Below are 23,431 nucleotides of genomic sequence, written 5' to 3'. Positions count from 1 at the left end.
GTGTAAAAAAAACACCAAAAACTGGGATGTTTTTAGTATGTTTTTATTTTTCATATGGATTTGTAATGAAGAAAGATGTTGATCCACCTTGGATGAAGACTTGAAGTCCTGACTATCTTCTATGCTTTTACATATTCTTAAAATGTTGATAGATCTTTTCTAGATGGTCATCAGATGTTTTCTTGTCTATCTGTGAATGATACAGCTGCTCAGCACCTCATCACATGTAGTGCAATCCATCATTAGGTAAGGCAGAAAACCTGAATTTTATAATGAAATTGAAATCTGTTTTGAAGCTCTAGAGCAGAAATGAGGAAAATTTATACTTTCATCTACTTAATTTTAATTTAATAATTTACATTAGATTTTTGTGTGTTTTTATTAATAGTTCCTGAATATATTTTTGTGCCTTTATAGAACCTGACATCTCTTAAGAGATTTTTTTGAACTTCTGACATTTGTAAGGGAGAAAGTTCTCAAGCTTTATTTTGTGGTTTCTTTCATATGTGTTTTCATTGCCTTATATTCATTCAGTTATGCAACTTTAGAAATTTGCCTTTCCCTCTTCAGTTGCATTTTCTAGGAAAGGTTTAACAGTCTAATGGAACAACAGTGAAGAAAGACACATTTATAGGCCTGAAACAGACCACTTCAAAAGCAGTAGTAACAAAATTTATTGCACCAGAACTTTGTCAAAACAGTTATCATGGGACTGAGGTTTGAGTGGACAAAGTGAATACAAGATTGAATCTGTTCCTGATGTTCATATCAGGAGAGCTCCAGCTTCTCTTACAGGAGTTCCCTTTGAATGATCTTCATCACATCAGAAACTCCTTAAAACTGGGTTGGGTTCTCTTATAACTGGCACCAGAACCACACCCTCTCTTTTAAGGAAAGAACCTCCTTGCCACTGATGGAAGGCTTGTAAAGACAAGTAGTCAAAAACTAGAAAATGAACACATCTATTTGGACCTTTCCCAGTTTCAGTTCAGAATCTGAGTATAGAGTATGTTATGAACTCTACATAGACACTCACCAGTCTTTTCTCCCTAACAAAATACCTGCCTCTCTCAGTGAAAAGAATAAAAATGTAAAGGGAAAGAGCTGAGATTGTGCAGATTAGCACAAATCTGCATTTCTCACATTTCTTTTTAGTCACTTGAGAACAAGAACAACTGTTTTTCATTAATATTAGTTTTAGCTATGTAAACAAGCATATAGTCATAAAGAAAGGAGTGACTGTATACAGGAAGAAATCTGTGCAGAGAACACAATAATTTGCCAGGGATTTATGAACTACTTTAGATAGCTGCTGTAGACTTCTATGAGACTTCCTGTGTTCCCCAAAGTGAAACATATTTTTCTTTCCTGTTTCTTTGCCCTGTTCCTAAAGAAGAGAACTGCAGATTGCACCTGTGTTGTAGAAGGTCTCCACCCTACTTATGTTTTATAGTTCTTTGCCTTTAGCTTGGACAGCTTTGGGACTAGGTTTGTTTTCCTGTCTTATGTACAGTGTAAAAGAACAGCATAAAGAAGAAATTGGGGAGTTTGTGTGAATCATGACATAAATATTTATATATGTAATAAACACTCTTGTTTTGGGTTTGACGCATCTCGAATAAAATCAGACAGTAAGATACTGATGGAAAAAGAGGAACTGTTTAAAGTTAAGAATAGTATGAGATGTGCTTTTGGATGAGAGGGAATTCCACCTGATTTTTCAGGTATTTTCTACATATTGTGAGTAACAAGTCCATTAGGGAATGAACTGAGGCTCCAACTCTATTCACATAAGTAATCTGATGCCTTTAATAAAGATTTTTAGTTGCTTTTTAGATGGTCCAGTGTCATGACAACCAGCTCTGAAAGAGATTTCATAGAGAAAGGCTTTATGTCTCATTAATCTCTTGATAGTATATCCATCTTGGCACAATGGGAGTTTTGTTCAGTTTTTATAATCATTAATTTTTATGAAAGTAGTTGGTTAGCCTTATCTCTCTCTGTTTTCTTGGGTTTTTTTTTGTTTGTTTGTTTGCTTCTGTTTGTTGTTGTTTTTTTTTAATTTGTGTTGTTCTGTATGTATTTCCCCTCTGCATAGTCTGGGATATATAAGTGGGTACAGAAGGGACAGTTATTAATCTATTTAGAAAGAAATTAATTTGACATGAAGTGCCTTTGTTTAGAAAAGCATGATTGTATTTCCTTGCATGCTGTGGGGTTTGTGATTTAAAAATCTATTCCTTTGACAATATTTAATTAAAGCCAATTCTACATATAGTTGAATGCTTTACAGTTTACAAAGAGTATGATTACTAGTGGCTGCAAGTTTTGTCATGTAATTGCCTTGATGGTCTTATAAACAAGAGGCTAGGACTTCTCATTATCAGCTGGAAGGAGAAGGAGGAGGTAAATATCTGATTATATCACAGAGAGGAAGTTTTATGTCTTGAAAACATCGTCTTAGTACCTAACAAACTTTGGAAAATAAGTGCAAAAAAACCTATATTTTGCTGCAGCAAAGAAAGTCAACAAGATGTATCAACAGTCACATCACCAGCAGAAATAAAGGCATTATCCCACTCTACTCAGTGCTTGTCAGACCACATCTGGAACTATATGTTCAGTTTTTGTCCCCCCTGTACAAAAATGATGTGGACAGAATGCAGAGGGTCCAGAGAAGGGGTCCAGAGATGATCCAAGGACTGGGAAGCCTGATGTATGAGGAAAGGCTGAGATCTGGCTGTGCTCACCCCTGAAGGGCGAAGACTTAGAGCAGGCCTTGGCAAAATGTTCCACTATTTAAAAGGTGGCTACAAAGAAGATGGAGACTTCTTTTTAGGAGTCACATGTAAAAGATTAGGGGTAATGGGTACAAGTTAATCCCGAGGAGATTCTGATTGGACACAAGGGGAAAAGCTTTGACAGTGAGAAGAATCAGCCCTCTCCAGGGAAGTGGTAGATTCTCCCATATTGGACACCTTTAAGATTTAGCTGGACATGGTGCTGGGCCATCTTGTCTAGACCAAGATTTTACCATGCTGTTACCAAGAAAGCTTGGACCAGACAATTCTTGAGGACCTATTCCAGCCTGGTATTCTGTGATTCTGTTAACAAATTATTTGAATGAACATTAAATCAATAACTTGTTTGATGCTTTTATCCTTTTCAAAATGGAAATATACAGATACATATTTTTAATGAGTGTCAACTATTTAAAGCGTATGTCTTGAAATATCTGTGAATTTTTACCCAGTGATATTCCTAAATATCCACTCTACTTTGCTTAGGGTCACACCAGAATATGGCTTCATAACAGAATTTAAACATTATTGTTCCTATATTAAGGTGTAGTAAACGGTTACTGATTAAATTCAGGGCTAAGTGAATAATTTGTGGTGAAGGTTAATGAATTTTTCCAACAGAGAAGCTTCAGCCATAACTTAGCTTCTCTCAGAGCCCTTGTTCTCAAATGTCTCTGTTGGGTGTCTTGCATGTTTTTGCCCTGTTCATCCTCCCACCTGCCTCTCTCTGGACCTCCAGCATGCCTTGGGCTGACCTCCAGCCTCCTCTGGAGTGATGGCCACTGCTCCCTGTTCCCTCACAGAACCGACCTGGGCCTGACCTCAGGCACACCGTGGCCTCAGTGCAGTACAGTCCCCTGAGAATTCTCACACTCCAACTCCCAGTGTTTCCTCTACTTTCCCATTAATGAGGTTACTTTCCATTCTCACACTCAAACTTCATTCACAGCAATTTCACTTTATGTTTGGGGAGAATGAAATTTTTTCTTCAAGGACTCTATACGTACACCTCCTCTGCAGCCTGTTTCCAGCAATTTTCCTGACTGCCACTTCTTACAGCCTTGCATCAAAACTGTTTTCTCCTAGCCAAGGAACTTGGAACTGGTTACACCAGAAAAAGAGAAATAATATTTTTGATGTCTTCTCATCTCACTGTGGGATGAGGATGGGTGGGATGGAGGAGATGGTGATTAATTTGAGCTGCTTTAGTCCCTACTCACATCCTTGTCCCAGTGTCCGCTATCTTTAAATAATGGGCTCTTCCTATGGAAGTCACAGTAGAAAGTCACAAGTGGAAAATTTCCAGCAAACAGAGTGATCCAATGAGAGAGATTTGAAATAGAAAAGAGCATAGATGAATGTTGGATGGAGAATTCTTGAGGTTTCTTACAGTTTGGAGAAGAATCATGTCCCAGTTCAAGAATTTAGACCGTATTTTTATAAGAGATGAAAGGCCAGATGTCATAGCCTAGGACAATCAGGACTGTTTGAGCTACACAGAGTCCAGATTGGGGAATAATTTTTTTAGGCATGCTACATTCCCTTTCCTATGTTTTGAAAAATAAGAGATCTAGAGTTTGACATGAACATTTGAAATAATTATCTGTGTAATGAGCATATGATGGTTAACAAACAAGGTAACATGATATTTATCAGCCTGCAGTATTAAAAGAAAATATGACAAAATGAAAGCATCTCAGCAAAGTAAAATCTAGAAATATTTTTTAAAATTTAATTCCATTAATGGCTAAACAAATTCACAATTTTTGGTTAGTGGAAGAATCTCAAATTAACGATAACTCCAATTTTCAAAATGTCTTCAATATTTATCACCATGAAATATTACTTGCTTTGTTAAGTTACATGCATATAATGCAAAATGTTTCTGATCTGTTGATATTTGTTCATATCAAACTACATCTTTTTTATTGTATCTACAGAGATTACAGAAATATCAAGAATATTTTTTTGTGGATGTCACAGTCTTACATTCCATTTCACATTTCTAAGTCCCAAAAGCACTTGAGAAAATAATCGGGGTTATTTTTCTTCCATTTATACCTTCAGAAAATAAACTTCAGTGAATCCTACACAGATTTCACAAACTGTCAAGGCAAAGCTAAGATGAGAATCCAGCTTTCTCCTTCAGTGATCTATATCTTGACCCTGGCTCCTTGTTTTCAAAGGCATGTAGACTGGACAAATAGAATGAAATCTTATATTCCTTGCTAAGTAAATAGCTGTACTGAAACAACTAAGGCAGAGGAGGAAGATAGAAATGGAAGCTTGGAGTTGAAGAAAAAAATTGTAGGATAGAAGTAATTAATTTTAATTTGAGGTTCTTTCCTTGTTTAAAGGTTAAAAGCTGTTAAGTGCTAACAGGTAGTTGTTAAAAAGAAAAAAAATCTGACTATCCTGTATATTTTGAGAGACAAATTCATGCTCATGCAGACGCCAAACCATAACTCCTCTTCTCAACATCAGCTTATATAAATTAATCAGGACGGAATGAAAGAAATAAGAAATAAATTATACTAAATCTCTGGCTGAAGTGAAGGTGGCCTTTCCTGTTAGCATGATTGTTATTTTAAAGGAAACTTTGCTACATCTGAGAAAAGGTTCACATCCATTCGTTCTTAGAAAAATAGGCTCTTTGAAAAATTATGCATCAGTTTTTCTCTGGTACTGTCTGAACTGAAAGTAGTAAAAATGTTTTTGAATTATCTTAAGTTTTGTATCTTACACTGTCCGTATTCAAAACCAAGAATTTTATATATTAAATTATATTTTAAGAAGTTGTAATTATTTATGTATTTGAGTATTTGAAAAAAATTACTACTTCTTGACACTGAAAAACAAGAGATTTGGTTTGTCAAAACTATGACTAATTTTAGTAAGAACATGGATCTTAATATTTGATACCAGTGCAGCCAGAAAGAAAGCAAAGAACTGTAATACATTTTCAGACTAAAAAATTAAAGTTGGAGTGACTATTTTCCTTTGGCAACTGTGAGAGTTACAAATCTCTGACTCAAAATATACAAAGCTTTCTATCTGTTTTTCACCCAGAATTTCTGATATTGCTAATACCTAATTATAACTAACTATTATAACTAACTATAACTAATAAATAATTATGTATTTCCCTTTAATCAGTGGTGCATAATTTATTTTATCATGTTTATAAATGTGCTCTCAGGCATGCTTATTGAAATACATACAAAACATCTTCCTATTAAAAATATGAAATGATACAAATGGATAGAGATTTCAATCAAAAATAGCTGTAGCTTTCTAAATAGTATTTTCATTTTTAATAGTAGACTTGAGAAACTGAAAGCAGCCTTTTATTCCTTAAATTTAAAAATACATGAAAGTAAAATTTAGAGAGATTTCTGACCTATGTGCATTTATAGATGCAAATCTGATGACAATATTGACAAACAACATATTTTAAAAACTTTTTCTTGATGTTTTTGGAGGCATCTCACACCAAAAACAGAGTAGGAAGAACATAATCTTATTAACAAAAGAAGAAGTGGTTAGATATCAAAAAAAGGGCATCATTATAGGATTTAGTGCTGTATAAGGTGTTGCTAAGGAAATTGAAGCTAAATATAATTACAATGAAATTATAGTTCTATTTTATATCCTTTATTTTGTTATAAATATAAAAGCTATATCTATACCATTAAGCTGAACAAGCCCAGGACATTGTCCTTAGGATGAGATTATTCATAGTTTGTAATCATTAGTGCATTCCTTGGCACATTTTTTTGTTTTGCTGCCTAACACTACCCCAAATAATGCTAATTTTGACTTAATGAAGTCATGGACCTATAAGATAGAATAGATGAAAGCACCTTATTTTAGGAAGAACAGAGTTGATCTGTACAGAATGAAGTGCACTGCTTGGGGTCAGGATGAGCAGACAGACCACCACACACTTTATTTCCTAGTACAGCTCCAGCTGAGGTCACTGCTCAGACCTCCAGGCAGGCACCAGCTCTTCACCACAGCCACCACATGGGAAGGGGTTTGACATTGGAATGGGTCTCTGGATGTCTTTCTCAACCTCCCTGCCCAAGCAGGGCCACCTAGAGACACTTGCTCAGAACCATGTCCAGATGGCTCTGGAATATCTACAAGGAGGGAGAACTCACCACCTCCCTGGGCAGCCTGTGCCCGATCACCCTCACAGAGAAAAGACCTTTCTGATGTTTAGACAGAACCTCCTGTGCTTCATTTTGTGCCTGTTGCCTCTGGTCTTGTCTCTGGGCACTCTGGAAAGGGCCTGGCTCTGCCTTCTTTGCATCCCCCTCCAAGTATTTGCATTTATTGGTGACGTCTTCCCTGAGCCTTCTTCAGGCTGAACAAACAGTCCAAGCTCTCTCAGCCTTTCTTCACAGGGGAGATGTTACAGCACAATCACTTTAGCAGCCCTTCACTGGGCTATCTCCAGTGTGTCCATTTCTCTCTTGTGCTGGGGAGCCCAGAACAGAACACCTTTTGCCAGGTCTGACATCATCAGAGCTGAGTAGAGTGAAGACTGCTCTTTCTGACTGTGAGCTCCAATCCCTACATAAACGCTCTCAGAAAATCCCGATTTTATAATCTTGAAATATATTCATTTTCCTCTCTGTTGTGAAGAAGTCTATGGTACATTTTGACATTTACCTAATTCAGGGTTCAGCCAAAAGATAGAAAGTTAGTATTTTCTGTGACAGTCCGCTGGTTCTGGGCTCTACCACTGTCACAACTGTTTCATTGGTGCAACACTGACATCTCAGACACTGCTGGGGGTAACTTTCAGGTTGCTTTCTCTTGGCCCTGTAAACCACATCTGGATTGAACAGTTTGGTTTCCTGAACAATGTACAGGAGGAAAATTTACTTTTCAGACTGAGTTCCATGAAAAGTGGCAGACTGAGCAGGCAGCCTGCTGGGGATGAAGATGACTCCCAAGTCATCCTTTTTGCATTTAAATGATTCCATAATTTCTTATTTCCAACTTCTTTCTAGTCATGAAGTGCTGCCTGCTGTCCTCTTTTTCAAAATATTTCAGAGACTCAACCTGTGCTAAAAAGAAGCAATTCAGAATATGTATTTTTGGGAGGGCCAATGATATTGTACTGCTTGGTTTTCATGTATGCAAGCAGATGGGAGACATTCCTGGTCTTGCTGAGGGAGCAGGAGCAGTGTGACACGACAAGCAGGGACATTGTCCATGCTGGTATTGGCAGCCTCCTGCTGGACCCTGAGGCAGCATGTTTAAATCAGTCCTGGCTCTGCACTGTCCTCATGGAGCCATCTCAAAATTATGTGTCTGTCTAAACCTGTCCAGATGGAACGGCTCTGTGCTGAGGAGAAAAATCACCTCTGGAGAGCAATCATGTCTCCAGCGACAAGGAAACATAGATGACTAGTTTAATTTAGACCTTAATTAACAATCTTGCCAGGTTCTATTTCCCACTGGGATACATTTACAGACACACCAGATACATTTACAGTCCAGTTTAGTCAAACACAGCACATATTTAAAGTGATTTTTATTCAGACTCTTAAGCACATGCATGAGTCACACAATATAATGAATTCTATAAAAGTATTTGAAGCTAAGCAAATGTTTAAAGATGCTTTTGAAGAGAAGCTCAGACAGGAGCCATATGAGATTCAGCTCACTGCTTTCCTGGCCTTGTATAAAAAAATGGGTTGAATACACATAACATTTTGTCAGGGGTCTTGATATATTTCATCTATCATTACACAGTGTGCTGGGTTTCAGGTTTTCAAGGACAAATTTATTTTTATCTTATTTTTTTATTCTTGCTTATTTTTGCATACAATTTAATCAATAGCAGCTGTTGACTACCTTTTCAAATTCTTCTTCATACATGTATTCAGACTTTAACAGTGTGTTGTTTCATGTTCATTTCTTGAGGTGAAGTCACTTCAAAAAGTTTCAAATCAGGAACTCTTGTTTTTTTGACTGTGTTTTCATTGACCTATAGTTTATCTGAAAATGCAGTAATCTTGAAATGAGATGCTGGCATTGAATAAGGTAAACTTTTTCCTCCTAATTCTGCCCTTTCTTCACATTAGATGTTGCCAGGAATTATTTTACATGTACTTATATATAGTTACATATTGTTATGTACTATTAACCTCACAACCCATCTTCTTGCTACTCAAGTGAATCAACTTTCTAATATATTTCTATAAATGACAATTCAGAATTACTTAGCTCAAGACTCTGCTCATGAGCCAAACTTTCTTGATGAATCAATAACTTAGTTTTCATTTTTCATAATAATTTGATCCATTTTTGAGTAAGAGAGAAAAACAGAAAAAATAGGTTTTTTGTCTGCCAGGAATATTTTTTCTATCCTTATAGAACTCTAATCAAAACTAACAAAGTTCTATACTTATTTGGCTTAGATCTGAGCCAAAGAAATGCTTTCCTGATTCCTGATCTCAGTCTGCCCTACATAGAAAATGTCAAAAGTTCCAGAAGATATGCTATGAGTATTTGATAATTTTGAACAGAAATGTTTGCTCACACTTAGCAATGTTCCAATTTTATCAGTCTGAAACAGACCTCTTAAATGATAAACCTCTTAAATTAGAGCAAAAGATAGAAAACTGTGGAAAATGTAGTTTTGTTTTTTTTTTAAAGAAAATGCAGGTATCACATGAAGAGTGTAAAACTTCAACATTTGGAAACCCTTAGTTTTCACAATTTACAAAAACCTAAATGCAAAGATGATGTTATCACAGTAAGTCTGCATTTTCCTGTTGTTTTACAGGTAACAGTGCTGTAGTACCCTGAAATAGAATGGTGTGGTGGTAGTGGCAAGGATTGTTAGTCTGTGTCTGTGGTAAATGCAGCAAGTTCAGCCCATGAAGGAGGCATGACTCCATCCTCTGGCAGATATTCCCTTAAAGCAAGTTATTGCAGGCCGTGGGAAGTGAAACAGAGTTTGCCTCTAATTTACCTTTCTGTGGCATCAGACTTGGTCCATATGTAGATGCTTACAGAAAAAGCATTCCTATAAGGATAGAGGATTCATTAATCTGAAAGAAGCTCTGAAAATGAACTTTTATTTTTGCATCTTTAGTAGGCATTAGTTAAGCCAGGAATGGATATGGTAAATACACAAAATATTTTCTTACAGAGAAGACTTCCTGTGTTGTGCCCTGTTTTTCTATATTGCATTATCGTGCACAAGCTGAAGGAATGAGAAAATAAACTTTTATGAGGGGAAAGTAAGAAAAAAATAGAACTTATTGTTTGCAAGCACATAAAGAGTGTGATCTCCTTTCCACTGGAGAGACAGGGTAAAAGAAAACACAGTAATCACTTTAATCAATCTGCCATGATTAAGAAAAAGTTTATTTTGAACTGAGAAAGAGCATGCAGGGAGAAGGAGAAGAAAAAGATAATTGAGATATGAAGATGGAAACCAGAGGTTTTAGAGTTTTATAATTTTGTTACTTTGTCAAATCACAACAGCTCACTTCCAGAACAGGCAGGTCTCCACTCTGCTTCACCCTCTGTTCCATCCCCTACAGCAGGTGCTGTGGATGCAGATTTCGGGTGCAGGAAATCACCATAGAATAGATTATGAGCATGGCAACTGCATTCCATCCAAGGAGCAGAAGCTGCAATTTACCCTATAATTTCTGTCCTGTTGTAACTTCTGTTAGGATGTGAATATAAATTCTCAGTTTCCTCTAATATTACCCCTGCCCATCTTTCCACTGTGTGCTAACATGGGCAACATATCTGGGACTTGTGGTGTACCAGACTCAGCAGGAATATGCTGGTCACCCACAGCACCCAACAGGTCATTTCTGGTCAGCCAGTCACCAGCCTCGTGGGGAGAGGTGGGTCTGCTTTGCTCCTTGGAACACACTGGTTGGTAATAGTTGGTTGTCTGACTTTTCTCTGCCTCTTTTATTCCCCCTGGAATTTATCCTCCTTCACATCAGTATTTTTTCCACTTGGATTCTGAACAGCTTTCACTGCCTCAGCATTTACCTTCCACGTTTCCATTTAGCCTGTCTTGCAGAGTTGCAGTTCACACACTTTCTCACACCTTTGCAACAAATTTTTCTTGGTAAGGCTGAGCCAGGGCCATGCAGCTGTACTGCAGCAGTGCCACCCCATGGCACCTCTTCTGCTGGGCTGAGGGCCACCACTCATCCTCCAGGACATATCCAGCTGCTGATCAGCTGAGGGCTCTTTAGGCACCACTGGCTGTATTGAGAAGATATTCATCAACTCTAATGATGCTTAGACACTTTGGCCATATATAAATCCCCCAGGTAGACAATCCTGACCTTGGACTGAATCTTTGTCTATTTGATCTCTTTCTATCCTGTTTTTTACCTGCAGACCTGTCCCAGAGGTCTGATTATATTCTCATATATGTTGCTACTTTCTAGAACTCTTTAGTACAGGGATAAGATTACTTATGTAGAATTCATTTTCACCAGAATGACAGCATTCCAAAGAGGGTCATTATGCACTATGCTTGTCTTCATTAATTGTGGAATTTTAGTGTTGGTGAATTTTTGTTTAAGGGCTTTCTAGAGAAATGCTAAGTAGTTTTCTCTATGGAAAAAGAATATTTTTTTTTTTGCTAGAATGAGGCAATTTCCCATATCAGTTTGGGTAATTTCTTGTATCTCTTATATTTCCCTCCAGATTTTCCAGCTCTTTCTACTAAGATTTTCTGAATATAGTATTTATACTTCCTCAGATATTAATTTTCACTTTCTATACCTTTTTAAAGGAACCAGTTGAAACATTTTACCATTTTACTATGTTTAATTTATTTTTGAAATTTAATTGTATCATGATCAGAGGAGGTCTCTGATGATCCAAGATGATGTCTGAGAATGACCAGAAATTCTTCATCATAGGCAAATTTGCCTGGCTAATGTAATTGATTTATGATGAAATTTTTTTTATGTAATCTTCTATGGCATCCTTACATCCAAAATTATGAGATATAGTTTGGGTGTAAGGTGGGAAAGAGACTGGCTGGTGAGTACAGGGAAGAATCCAGACAATGAAACTTCAGGTGCTAAGTACTCCTCCACTTTGGGGACTTTGGTTGTGATGGGCTCTCATCTGACCCAGGGACTGTATGCCTTAAGGACAGATCAGAGTCAGAGTCCACATTCCTGAAATGCACCTTCCAGTTTTGTTTCATCTGAGAAGGCTGAAATTTGCCTGAACAATCTGTTAGGAGCATTTGGAGATTACTTTGGCAGAACATTCACTTCTGGTCTAAGCTAAAATAATATGTGGAGCAGTGTCACAGAAAATGGAGAATTTTTCTCCCAGGAATGATTTTTTCTGAAGACAAATTTTCAGAAGTTGCATGTGTCATCAATCTAGTTAAAAAAACCACATAGAAATTCTGGTTATCCACTGGTTCTTCCTCTCCAGAGTTTTGGTATCTTTAACTCAGGAGTTTTTGTGACTATAAAGGTTTGGGTTTGTTCTTGGTTTGTTTTCCACAGACAGCACAAAACTGTTTAGTTACTAGGAGTCACATCACTAAAAACAGCTTACACTGATTGAATGCAGCTTCTCTGGGAAGGTATCATGGGACTGATACAACAAAAAATCAGTAAGAATTGTTTAACATTGCAGCTCAGGACACAGGTGTTTGTTGACATCTTTGGTTTCTCATAAGACTTCTGTGAAAAAAAAACAACCTTGAGAGCCACTGAGAAGAAGTCAGACAGAACTTTAATTTAATAGCACAAGTTGCATTTGGCCAATTAGAAAAGTGCTGCATGCAGCACTTCACTTTAAAGCACTTTGAAATAGAGTGACATGCTGATAGATACCATTCCAGCTCCTCTGTAGAAAGAAACTTAATGGCGAAAAAAAGAGTTAGGAACATAATCCTAGTGATTTTTATTTTGTGAAATATTTGTGTCCTTCTTCACCAAATAGCATATATCTCACAGAAACGTTCCAATGTTTTATTTTATATTTTGCTGATCTGCTGTTTCTACATAAGTAGGTCTTTCAGTCCTTTAAATCTCTTTTCTTGGGGGGTGTGGGTGAGAAGTGGAAAATAAGGGAAGAACATAGTCTTTGCTGGAAAAAATAAAAAATGGAAAAGAAAATTATCTCTACTTCAAATATTACTGGTGAAGAAAGTTTAGATATTATCTATAAATCTTTTCTTTCTGTATTTGAAGAAAGATAGCATCTGCTTGTACACTGCTTTGGGAAGAAAAACAATATCCTGTATAGACAATCTAAGATATCGTTAGCTGTGTTTCCATAGAGAGATTCTTCCATAGAGACTCCAAGAGATTCCATAACTGTGGCTTTTCTTAAAATTAGTTAATTTATGCACAAAAGCTCTTCCTCAAATAAAGGACAAGCAACCAACCTTGCCATTGCACTGCAGGTGAAGATTATCAGTGTTAAAAATTGTGAAAGACAGAGGAGAAGTTACGGTTTTCAGGTAAGTATTGAATTTGGGGTTGGTGTTAAACAGACCCTTGTTATCCCCTCTTATCACTCAGTATTTGATGAAGTTTTCCTGCTTCTGTTTTCAGCCCTGGAAACCATTTGTTACACCCAAAAAATTCTTAACCTATTCATTTTCTTTAACATTGAGGAATATTGCCAATAATTATCTGAAAGTTCAAAGAAGTAATAAATGAAAGTTCAAACAATTCCCCTGTAGCTTTTTTGATACCTATAAAAATCATGATTTATCAAAGAAGAAGGATTTTTCATTTAAGAAGATAGACTGGTTCTTCCTGTTACACAGGGTTCATTTAGAAATCTTTCTACTTTAAATGATTATTTTAATCAATGCTTCTGAAATTCACTAACGTATAATTCACAGATGAGCTATATTCCCTCACTTTTAAACCTGGTTTTCTTTAAGTTAAACTAATGGTTCTAGTTCTGATAGCTGTAAACTATCATGAAATTCACAAGCACATTTGGAGGTTATATCTCTGCTCTTGTTGAACATTGAAAATTAAAGGGTTTTTAGCTCTTTACTGCATTTTGGCTTACACAAAAGCTACAATGGTGAATTCCTGCTTGGATCTGAAACTCCCATTTGAGGGACAAAAATTCTATTTCATGAAAATGAGGTACTTTAAGAAAATGTTCTTAGGTTTACTCTTGTAATCAGCACTGGTCATAGTGATGATATTAATTATATTAATTAGTATTTATTTTATTTATGTGCTTTGGTGGGATCTTCAAAAGATTAAAACACGGAATTATTTATTTCTTCTTATTATTGGCCAGGTAACTGCTCAGACAATAAGAGAAGGTTCACCAAAAAGTGAAGGGAAGAGTTATTTTTATTACTGAGACTAGATAGCACTGTATAGGAAAAGTGTAACATGAAAAAGAAATACAGGAATTTCTTTCTTCCAGAGGAAATGCAAAGGCACAAACCATTGCTCAATATCACAGAAAATACTTTCTGCATATCTGGGAACAGACTGAGGATCTTTCAGTCTGGTTTCTTGAATAAAAAATTATCAATGACTGCACTTCTGAGCCTGCATGTTTCTTTGATAATCATTATAAGACTATAATAATGTCTTGGGAAATGTGTTGTCTTTTCTCACAAATAAATGAAGCAATGAATAGAAATTATTGGGATGAAATCTTTAGATATAAAATAGTATAAATCTAGTATAAATCTTTAGATTTATATTTTTCTTAGTAGTGTACCTTGAAATGTATAGAATTAAGAGAATTTCTAGTTATGGAAGAAATATTTTTTAACTTTATGAGGATTTTATTTCCAATTGAAAACATATAAGGCGGGAATATTTTTCATAAAAATGTAGTATGAAAAACACCTCAGCACTGAAGACTAAGCAGCTTAATTGTTTGAGAATTCTATGAACAGTGACAGAAAAGTACTTTTTGAGCAACTAATTGTAAATGATGAGCAGTTAATTCAGCTACAGCCAGAAGCTGTGGGAAACAGGATTTTGATAATGCCATAACAAGAAAAAAAAGAAACATCAAGACATACCAATTAAATAATCTCTCTCAAATGCCTTCTTGAGAAGTTATTTAAAATACAGATAAATTGATTTCTGTATGATAAAACAATAGATTTAGGAAAAAATAGGACAAAAAATAATGGATATGTGAAATACAAGACAATTAAAACCAGTTGTCCTTTGGCTCTGTTATGTAAAATATCTCCATACTCACTGGAGAGTGTAGGGAACCAGGTACCCTGCCTTAGTGTTTGGAGCACTGCCCAGCACTTACTGAAAAGGGTGATCCATGTTGTCCAACACCATCCAGTACAGGCATTCTGTAAATTATTGGAATGCCGTGTCCATAGAGAATTCTGTGTAGGAATTCTGGATTTGAGTCACTATGAGCAGCACAAGCTCCTAAACAGAAATGAAATCCTCATTGCTGAAGGGCTGGCTTTCTAGTCCACTGATCTGTTGTTGGAGAAAGATAAAAACCCTCAGCCACTTATTTCCTGTTTAATTTAATTTAATTCATTTTTTTTCTCCTGGTTGCCCCACCATTCATGATCTTCAGCTGCTGTTTTTGTGCTTTCTCAGCACAGTAGAGGTGAGACTTATTCAGGTGACTGATTCCATCTATTCTGTATGACAGGGATATTCTCACATTATGCAGGTAGACCATTACTGTTTCATTATAAGGTGTCATTTTTCCTTCATATATTCTGCATCATTAACTGAACCACTGCTCTGTAAAAGTCTTTGGAATTGGTCTTCTGTGAGGTTCAGATTCTCGCAACAGTCTCCACCATGCTCAATTCATTTAAAAAAAATAGTTCTCTTTTCCTTTATCCTAATGTATTTAATATGACTGGAAGCTGGAGTTGGAAGTTTAAGATGGTGTTTTGTCTTTGCTCATCAGCACATAACAAATCTCTGTAAGTGCAGTGATATTTCTGGTGAATCATTTGCCACCTGTCCATCTTCACCCTCTGCCTCCTGGGCTGCAAGTGCACACCCTGCCTCCACAGGCTGCTCTGTCCCACTGATGGCAGTCCAGCTGGAAGAAAGCTCACTTCTCTACATCTATTTGGTGCTATATTGGCCAGCCCAACAGAAATAAGATCAAACTAATACTTGCTTTTCCCTATCAAAATCAGGAAATCTGACTTCCAAAGAAAATAAAGTATATGTAGTTTTATTCACATTTTACTACATATTGAGTTTAACCCCCACAATCCTCTGGGGTACTACTCTGCTCAAAATTAAATGTATCCAGAAACATTCTTGAACTTGGGATCAAATCTTTGATCTTGCCAATAGATTCCTGTAGATGTAAATGGATTTTGTCTGAGGTAGAGAAATAGGAAGTATATAAAGTCTCTATAAACAAAAACAAAGCAAAATGAACATACTGTTCACTACTGCAGACCTTAACCACTATTTCTGTGTTTTTTCCAAAGATTGTCTCATTTTAAAAGCATAGCAAGATATTGTAGCTGGAACTCTCATCCAGATATTTTCCCTGGCCTGTTGTTTAATAACCTGATCACTAAATTGAAAAGATTATACTATTTGTGTGTTCCTGGTGTCTTTGCACCACTTACATGGGATGAAGACAGGAGCTTCAGAGTCTTTGGCTCAATGGTACGAACTCATTTTCCCTGAGAACAGGAGACATAGATTTGAATTTCCCTAAGCTAATTAATGGATTACCCACAGAAATAGGTGCCTCTTTATATTGGTTCTGAATGGTAACAAGGTGCTGTGCTAATTGATGGATGTAGTGCTGTTTGTGTGATTTTTTATGTTCCCAGTCCGCTTTCAGAGGCTCAGGTTCTCTACACTCTGGATTACAATGAAGTTTAGAAGGGAGAGGTAAGTGTAAAATGTTGGCCTGAGAATTGCTAGAGCATTGGAGAGAATAGCAATTTTAAAATCTCTCTCCTGTATTTTAATAGGCGCAGGAAATAGGATTTCTTTCCTATCTTGTTCTTATGCTTCCGTTTCTTATCTATTTCTCTTTCATCTTGACTGAAACCAAAGTCAGGGTTTTAGTTCTTGCAGTGAACCATAGCTTCCAAGCTCAGTGATCTGAAAAATTACTGAAAAAAATTTTAAGAAAGGAACTTATTAAAATGAACTGAAAGATATTCTTATGTTGAAAAGATGAGGGCTAGAGGGGTGAAGGAAGAGGAAAGAAAAGTGCTATAAATGGGATTGAAGAGAATCTGCAACAAATACAGGAGACTTGGCAATTTTGGATTTAGTGTTACTGCCAAGCATTGTGACTGTAAAGCTATTTTAAGGATTTCTGCATTTTCTACAGTAAGCAGTACGACAAATAAATGTTTAAAGGAATTCTTTCTCAGTGTTCCAACATTCTGTCAATGATGGTAAATAAAGAACCACTCTGCATAAGACAGAAAATCTTCTACATTTATTGAGGACTGATTTAATGGTCTATAATTAAGTGTAAAATTGAAAAGGAGAAAAATATAATGATGAGCAAAATTTCACAGCTAGGTTTTTCCATTGCCAAATGCTTCAGAAGGCTGCAATTTCACAGCAGGGTTGGTTCCAGGAGTGGAAATTGGACATAAATAATTCCAGACAGTGTAAATGTAAATTTAAAAAAAATTAATTAAGAAGCACATTTTGTCATAATACATTCTCTATTAATAATTATAAAATAATCACAGAGCTATGGTTTAGAAATCAACTTATTAAAAAAATCTTTAACTAATTGACTTCAATTGTAAATCTGTGACAAAGAATATTTCAAACAGTTGGTCAGTTCTGGTGTATTATTTCATGATAATTGCACATAAAATGGTTGGGATGTGCTGGCTGCAGGACAAGAAACATTAAGGCTATTACAAATCAGTTATTTTCAGGTCCGGTATAAATAATCCTGCACTCTAACATATCTGTGGACACCAACTAATAATGCATTTATGTATTTTTTATATTGTTTTTGTTATTGTTTTTGATTAGTCTGTGTTTTTCAACAGGAATGTTATCATTAGATCCTACTTGTTAAAGAAAGTTATAGGAGAGAATGACTCTTTTTTTGTACCCAAATTATCTTTACTTAGGGGATATATTGCATACTAAGGCAGTAAAAGGAAATTGCTGCTCTACATTCATGCAATTGACTTGCAGACATATTTAAGTCTTTGGACTGGCTCTGGGGTAGGTTTATTACAGTGCCAAATCAGCAAGATAAGTGTTTCACTGATGTATTTTTATCACGAGATATGAGCAGTGTGGGGCCTTTAGAATAGGTAACAAAATGAATAGAGATTGTGAAAACACACAAGTAAGGCAATCCACCAGAGCCAGGGATGCGCTCAACATGAACACAAGTGCTCTTAAAACAATTTGTGCCAATACCATGTGTATGGTGCACTCAAATCTCCTGTCAAACAAAAGGGCTGTGGCACAGAAAAGTGCTGATTATAGCAAATAGCAATTGACACAGCTCTGTAGTGTTTCTGTTATTGATGGGACAGAATCATGGCCTGGCTCCACTGCTGGGCTGAAGACCAGCCAGTTTAGGAGCCAACCTTATTAACTGGTAGTTAAGTGCCATCAGTATGTCTGAGACAGGAAACATGCAAGAATGAAAACAATACATTTAAGCATACCAATACATCATGAAAAAGGACTCCCAAAGGATAAAGGGTAACTAAAGGTGAGCAAATTTGTGAATTTAACTGTTCCATTTAATAACCTTCTACAACATTGTTGTTGTTTTTTTTAAATTGTATTTTAATTAGAGTATTGCACACTTGTGGAGTGCCTTAGAATTTTTTTAAAAATAACTAAATGGATCAAAATTATGTTTTGAATGGAATGAAGAGCTAAAAAGAAGAGACAGTGAACCAGAAGCAAATAATGTTTTTATGGACACCTTTATGTAAAATCTAGATAAATACTGACAAAATTTTCCAGTGGATGAGCAATTTTGGTAAATCCAAATAAAAACAAAAATGGCTTTACAAAATAAATGAATCTTCAAATACTTTATTGCAACTGCCTTGGCACAGGACTTGGGACTTCAGTGATAGACTATATTTTCTGTATATTCCTTCTGCTTATTTATCCTGGATTTTGAGGATGAATTATTTTTATTTAATTGTAGTGTTTCCATTATTTTGGTATATAAAGCATATAAAGTAAGTATTTTTAGTATATGAAGTGTATCAAGCATATAAAGTAAGTATATTTTAGTATTTAAAGTATATAAAGTAAGCTGAATGCTATTTCCAGCACTATGTAAATATGAGTGGGAGGGACAGTTGAGAAAGGTGATGAAGGTAAGATTATTGAGAACAACAGAAGTGATAGAAGAAAACTTTTGGGCAATATTAGTGTCTCAAGGGGACTGCAGAGAGAACCATTTTTCTAGAGAACCATTATGAAATGAGACAAATTCCATGGATAAGCTTCATCTTTCCCATCACAGTATCCCCCACAGGCTCAGACAGCCATAAGGGCATCACTTTTCTCTGGTTGGGACTGTACAATAAAACTAGACATCATCCTAAAGTTAACCACAAATCCTCATTTTTCCACTGTCAGCTTCTTTAAATCTGGCCTTAAAAATACTTACATTTGCAAATTTATAAGTAAACTTTCTAAATATAAGTAGGTTTTATATATATCCATTTAAGAGAAGAGCAAAATTTAGCTAATGGACTGCCAGTGGCTAACAAAATGGCTGATTTGAAAATTCACTGCAAACACTGTCTTATTTTTTATTTTTTTTGCTTTGATTCTTGGACTTCAATCAAAGGTGTGGATAAATCCATCATTCAAGAACATGTTCCTGTGTGTCCCAATGGGCACTTATCTGATTTCACAGGTTAGTTCACTCTACAGCACTCTGCTTGTGACTGTAATCTTATTTTGGGTCATGTCTTAGTGTGACATGTGAAAGAGCCCGATTCCTAGGAGTTGTTTCCACAATCTATACATCTATGAAATGCTTTATTTATTAATAATTTCATGTGTGTATAAATATCTATATCTAGAAATAGATCCCATTTAAATAGAAGTTTGTAGGTTCAGATATCTTCACTTACTTTTCTAACCCTCTAGAGTTTGTTTAAAAATCTAGACATTATATGATGGAAAAATTACTGTATGCACAATAATGGCTCAATATTTAGTCATAAGAACTTCTGTCTAACATTAGCTAATATATATCTCTAAATTCAAAGTATTAGCAGTTATTATAATCATTATAACTGATGTGTTTTATAAGTACAATTGGGCATATGATTCACATATAACAACATTGTGTTTAATGAATATAAATGGAATTCTGCTTTAATATGTTATCTGAGAGGAGTCAACATCTCCTGACTTAAAGAAAAGACAGCAGTTTTGTGGCTGGTACATGAAGAAGAAGAATTCAATGCCAGACATAAAATTAAATTACGCAATCAAACTAGTAGAACAATCTTAAGATAAAACCTGGTTGCAGCTATTTACAAAGTCTACAGGCAAACATCTGGCTATGTTTTTGTCCTTCAGGTATGATAAATTTTGCTAAGAACAGCACCATCAAAAATCCCACAAGAGCAAACTGGCCTGGGAGAAAACTAGAAGGTAAGAGAAAACATCTTTATTTATTCATCTTATCTTGACTTTTTCTGACACTAGGTTTGCTTGAAATGAAATAGTTTGGAAGTGAATTCTGCTTAGTGCTTGCCTTAAAAATTATTTTGTTCTGTGTAGTTTTTTAGTATTTTCTGATAAAACGAAAATGTACAAGTACTTTTCAATAATTGATATCAGTTAGCATTCAGTGTACTGGGGCTGTGATTAGTGATCCCACTTAAAACCTCAAAATTTGTCTCAGATAACAGATATATTTCTTACTTTCTAAAAGGAATGGGTATTGTGTGCAGGCAAGAGACTGTCTGTTGTTGCAGACACATTAAGGAAGATCATAGTAGCATCCAAAATCCATTTTAGCTTTCCATGGAGTGCACCATGTATTTGTACTCTATTTACCTTCTGTATAAAATGGAAGTGAATATAGTGAAACTCTGGTTCAGGGTACAAGATTTTGAACTGGAAAGTGCACAAAACAGGCAAAATATTTGAAAACAAAGTGCTGAAGCTCTGGGAAGCATGTACAGAGCAAGTAGACCTCAAGGTCAAATTCAGACAGTCCATTCTAGATCTCAGTATGGAAGCTGAAGAGGGTTCTGCCCTGAGGCATTGCTTGCTGGCTAGAGTTGACTGGCCCTTTCCATCTGAAGATGGAAGGACTGCTTGAGCTCTCCAAATTTTCCATGCTGTCTGTTCATACTTGGTTGATTTTGTATGAAGTGGATCAGAGTGTATTTTCATTGTCTTTTCTACCAGGATAGTACCTCACTAAAGTGGTAGTGCATACCTGGAGGAGGATCGTGTTATTGTGGTGAAATATCCAAGGGAGTTTTATTTTGATCCAAAATTTTGTCATTTTTTGGTAGTTAAAAAATAAATGTTTTGAATATCACATTCAATCCATTCACAATTTTTCAGTTCTCCTGTTCACATCAGAGGTACTAATGTATTTTTAAAAGCTAGCAATTCTCCTTCATTCCCCTGTGGAATCTTTCTAACTGGTGTAAAATAAATTAGTAAATACCTGCTTGAGGCAGACATTCAGAGAGCAGGCTTTCAGCATCACTTGTTGCAAGCAGTGATCAGTAAGAGAAAACACCAATTGACAGTTTGAGGTGAGGGGTAACCAGCTATAGTTTCAATAGCTTTGATAAGTAGGTGGAGCTAGAACAGATATTGGATTTGTTTGTCCTCTGGAGATCTGTTTTAAATTCATTATTCATTATTTTATTCAGTTTTTCCTTGCCTAGATTTAAACACAGAGGATGGAATAAGTAGTTTCATCTGATTGTTGTTGTAAAAGCTAATGAGAGCTAATCAACCTAAACCTGGAATGTTCAGGCCGATTATCAGGAAAATGTCTTCTGACAGTGACACATATTATACTTTTGGATTGTCCCAGACTGAAAATAGCTAAAGCCAAGCTTCTTGGTTCATACTGCCAAGTTAAGGAAGGTTAAGAAAGTACATTTTGTGGAACAGCCACATAAAGCAGGAAAAGGAAATGATGATCTGAGGATCCTCTTCATCTTCTATTGCTGTGATTCTATTATCCACCTTTATTTAATTTAGAGACTGTTCAGTTCTTCATGTATTTTGATGCACTTTCTTCATTAACAGGGCAATATGAGAGTCTCTAACACAAAAGAAAGAAAAAGGGTAGCAGCATGAAAAGACCTCTCTCAAGTTACTAATTAATTATAGTGTGAGTTTTCTTCCAATACACTTTCTTTCCAACTGCTGACATATGGTGCTCACATAACCAGCTGATTACCAGTATCACACCCATACATCTGCCTGTCAGATAGGTCTTTTGCTTTTGTAAGCTAGCTGTGGCCTGGATTCTGTGAGGCAGTGATTAAGATAAAGGTCATCCAGAGGGACCACATGGGTTTAGGAAAGGGAAGGCAGAGAAGAGGAAGAATCCACTTAATCCTCCCTTCTCATATTCAGTCCATTATTGTCATGTTTTAGGGGCAGATGTGCAAGCTGGGAAGTTTTCCAAATTCATTTTTCAGAACATTAGGTGCTCTCAACATTAGGCACACTAAGCAAATCCCTCTTTGTAACAATTTTGCCACCAGCACTGAAGATGAGCTGCTTTCAGGATGAAAATAGATGGCTAAGAACTTGGGCCAAACCAAGAAATTTGGAGATAATTTTACTTAGAAAACTTTTTAGCTGGTTTTCACACCCTCTCTGGTCTACTTAGAGTTCTTCAAGCCTTTGAGCACTTACATAAAAGCTCTTCTTACATGGACTGTTTCTGAAATAATAAGAAAAAACCAAAACATTGTACATGACAAGAGGCTGACAAATGTTTCTAGCAAAAATCTATGTATTAGACAACGACTCACATACCCCAAGCTATTGATCTGATCACAGAGTTTCTAAATATCCAGACACTGCTATTTAACCTTGTTATTTTTTTATCTCATTTAGGTTCTTCCTACAGTTTTAATAGCCTAGAGAGTGATTTGTATTCCTAGAAAAGAGGACAAAATTTTTGAAGATTAAAAAGAAGTATTGATTTTACCTTTCATTCAGCAATCTCAGTTTTTGCTTTTCCTTCCTACTGCTTTCATGAGACTCCTAGTGGAGTTTAGTTTCTTACTGCAGTCCTTGAGTTAGACTCCCCTCTGTCTTCAGTAGCTCAGATATGCTGGAATTCAACAGTGTTCAATTGTTTTCCTGTGCTTTTAACTAATAAATTGGAGAGACTGGATTGTAAATCACATGGTTCTTCTATTTATTTTTAAGTCTGCCTTATTTAATATAATCTATATCTACAGGGAAGCAATGCAGAAGAATGGTTAGTTAGATTAATAAATTTTTATTAGGTTTTTTTTTTTGACAAGGATTTGAAAATGTAGGGTTTGCAATGAAGGTGAGGGGAAGAAAGACAGATGGACAAGCTTGGAGTTAAGGCTTAACCCTACTCCTGAGTGGTTCAGACTGTGAGCATGCCCAGCTGGGGGACAGATTGTAGATGCCTTTGTC

General features: G+C 36.0%; 1 long non-coding RNA gene across 4 annotated transcripts in view; it reads left to right on the top strand.

Moving 5' to 3' along the window:
* Positions 1–23,431, top strand: part of LOC107202575 — a 63,587-nt gene that overhangs the window by 1,940 nt on the left and 38,216 nt on the right. For 3 of the 4 annotated variants that reach the window (XR_004496525.1, XR_004496526.1, XR_004496524.1), the window contains exons 3-6: positions 153–246; positions 13,243–13,299; positions 16,621–19,673; positions 20,348–20,422. This is a non-coding gene — a long non-coding RNA (uncharacterized LOC107202575). The remainder of the gene's footprint in view (positions 1–152; positions 247–13,242; positions 13,300–16,620; positions 19,674–20,347; positions 20,423–23,431) is intronic. The other variant, XR_001520733.2, reaches the window with a different exon arrangement.

Source organism: Parus major, chromosome 3 (assembly GCF_001522545.3).
Source record: "Parus major isolate Abel chromosome 3, Parus_major1.1, whole genome shotgun sequence".
Taxonomy (NCBI): domain Eukaryota; kingdom Metazoa; phylum Chordata; class Aves; order Passeriformes; family Paridae; genus Parus; species Parus major.
The sequence above is the reverse complement of the archived record's forward strand: the minus strand, read 5'-3'. Positions and strand labels throughout refer to the sequence as shown.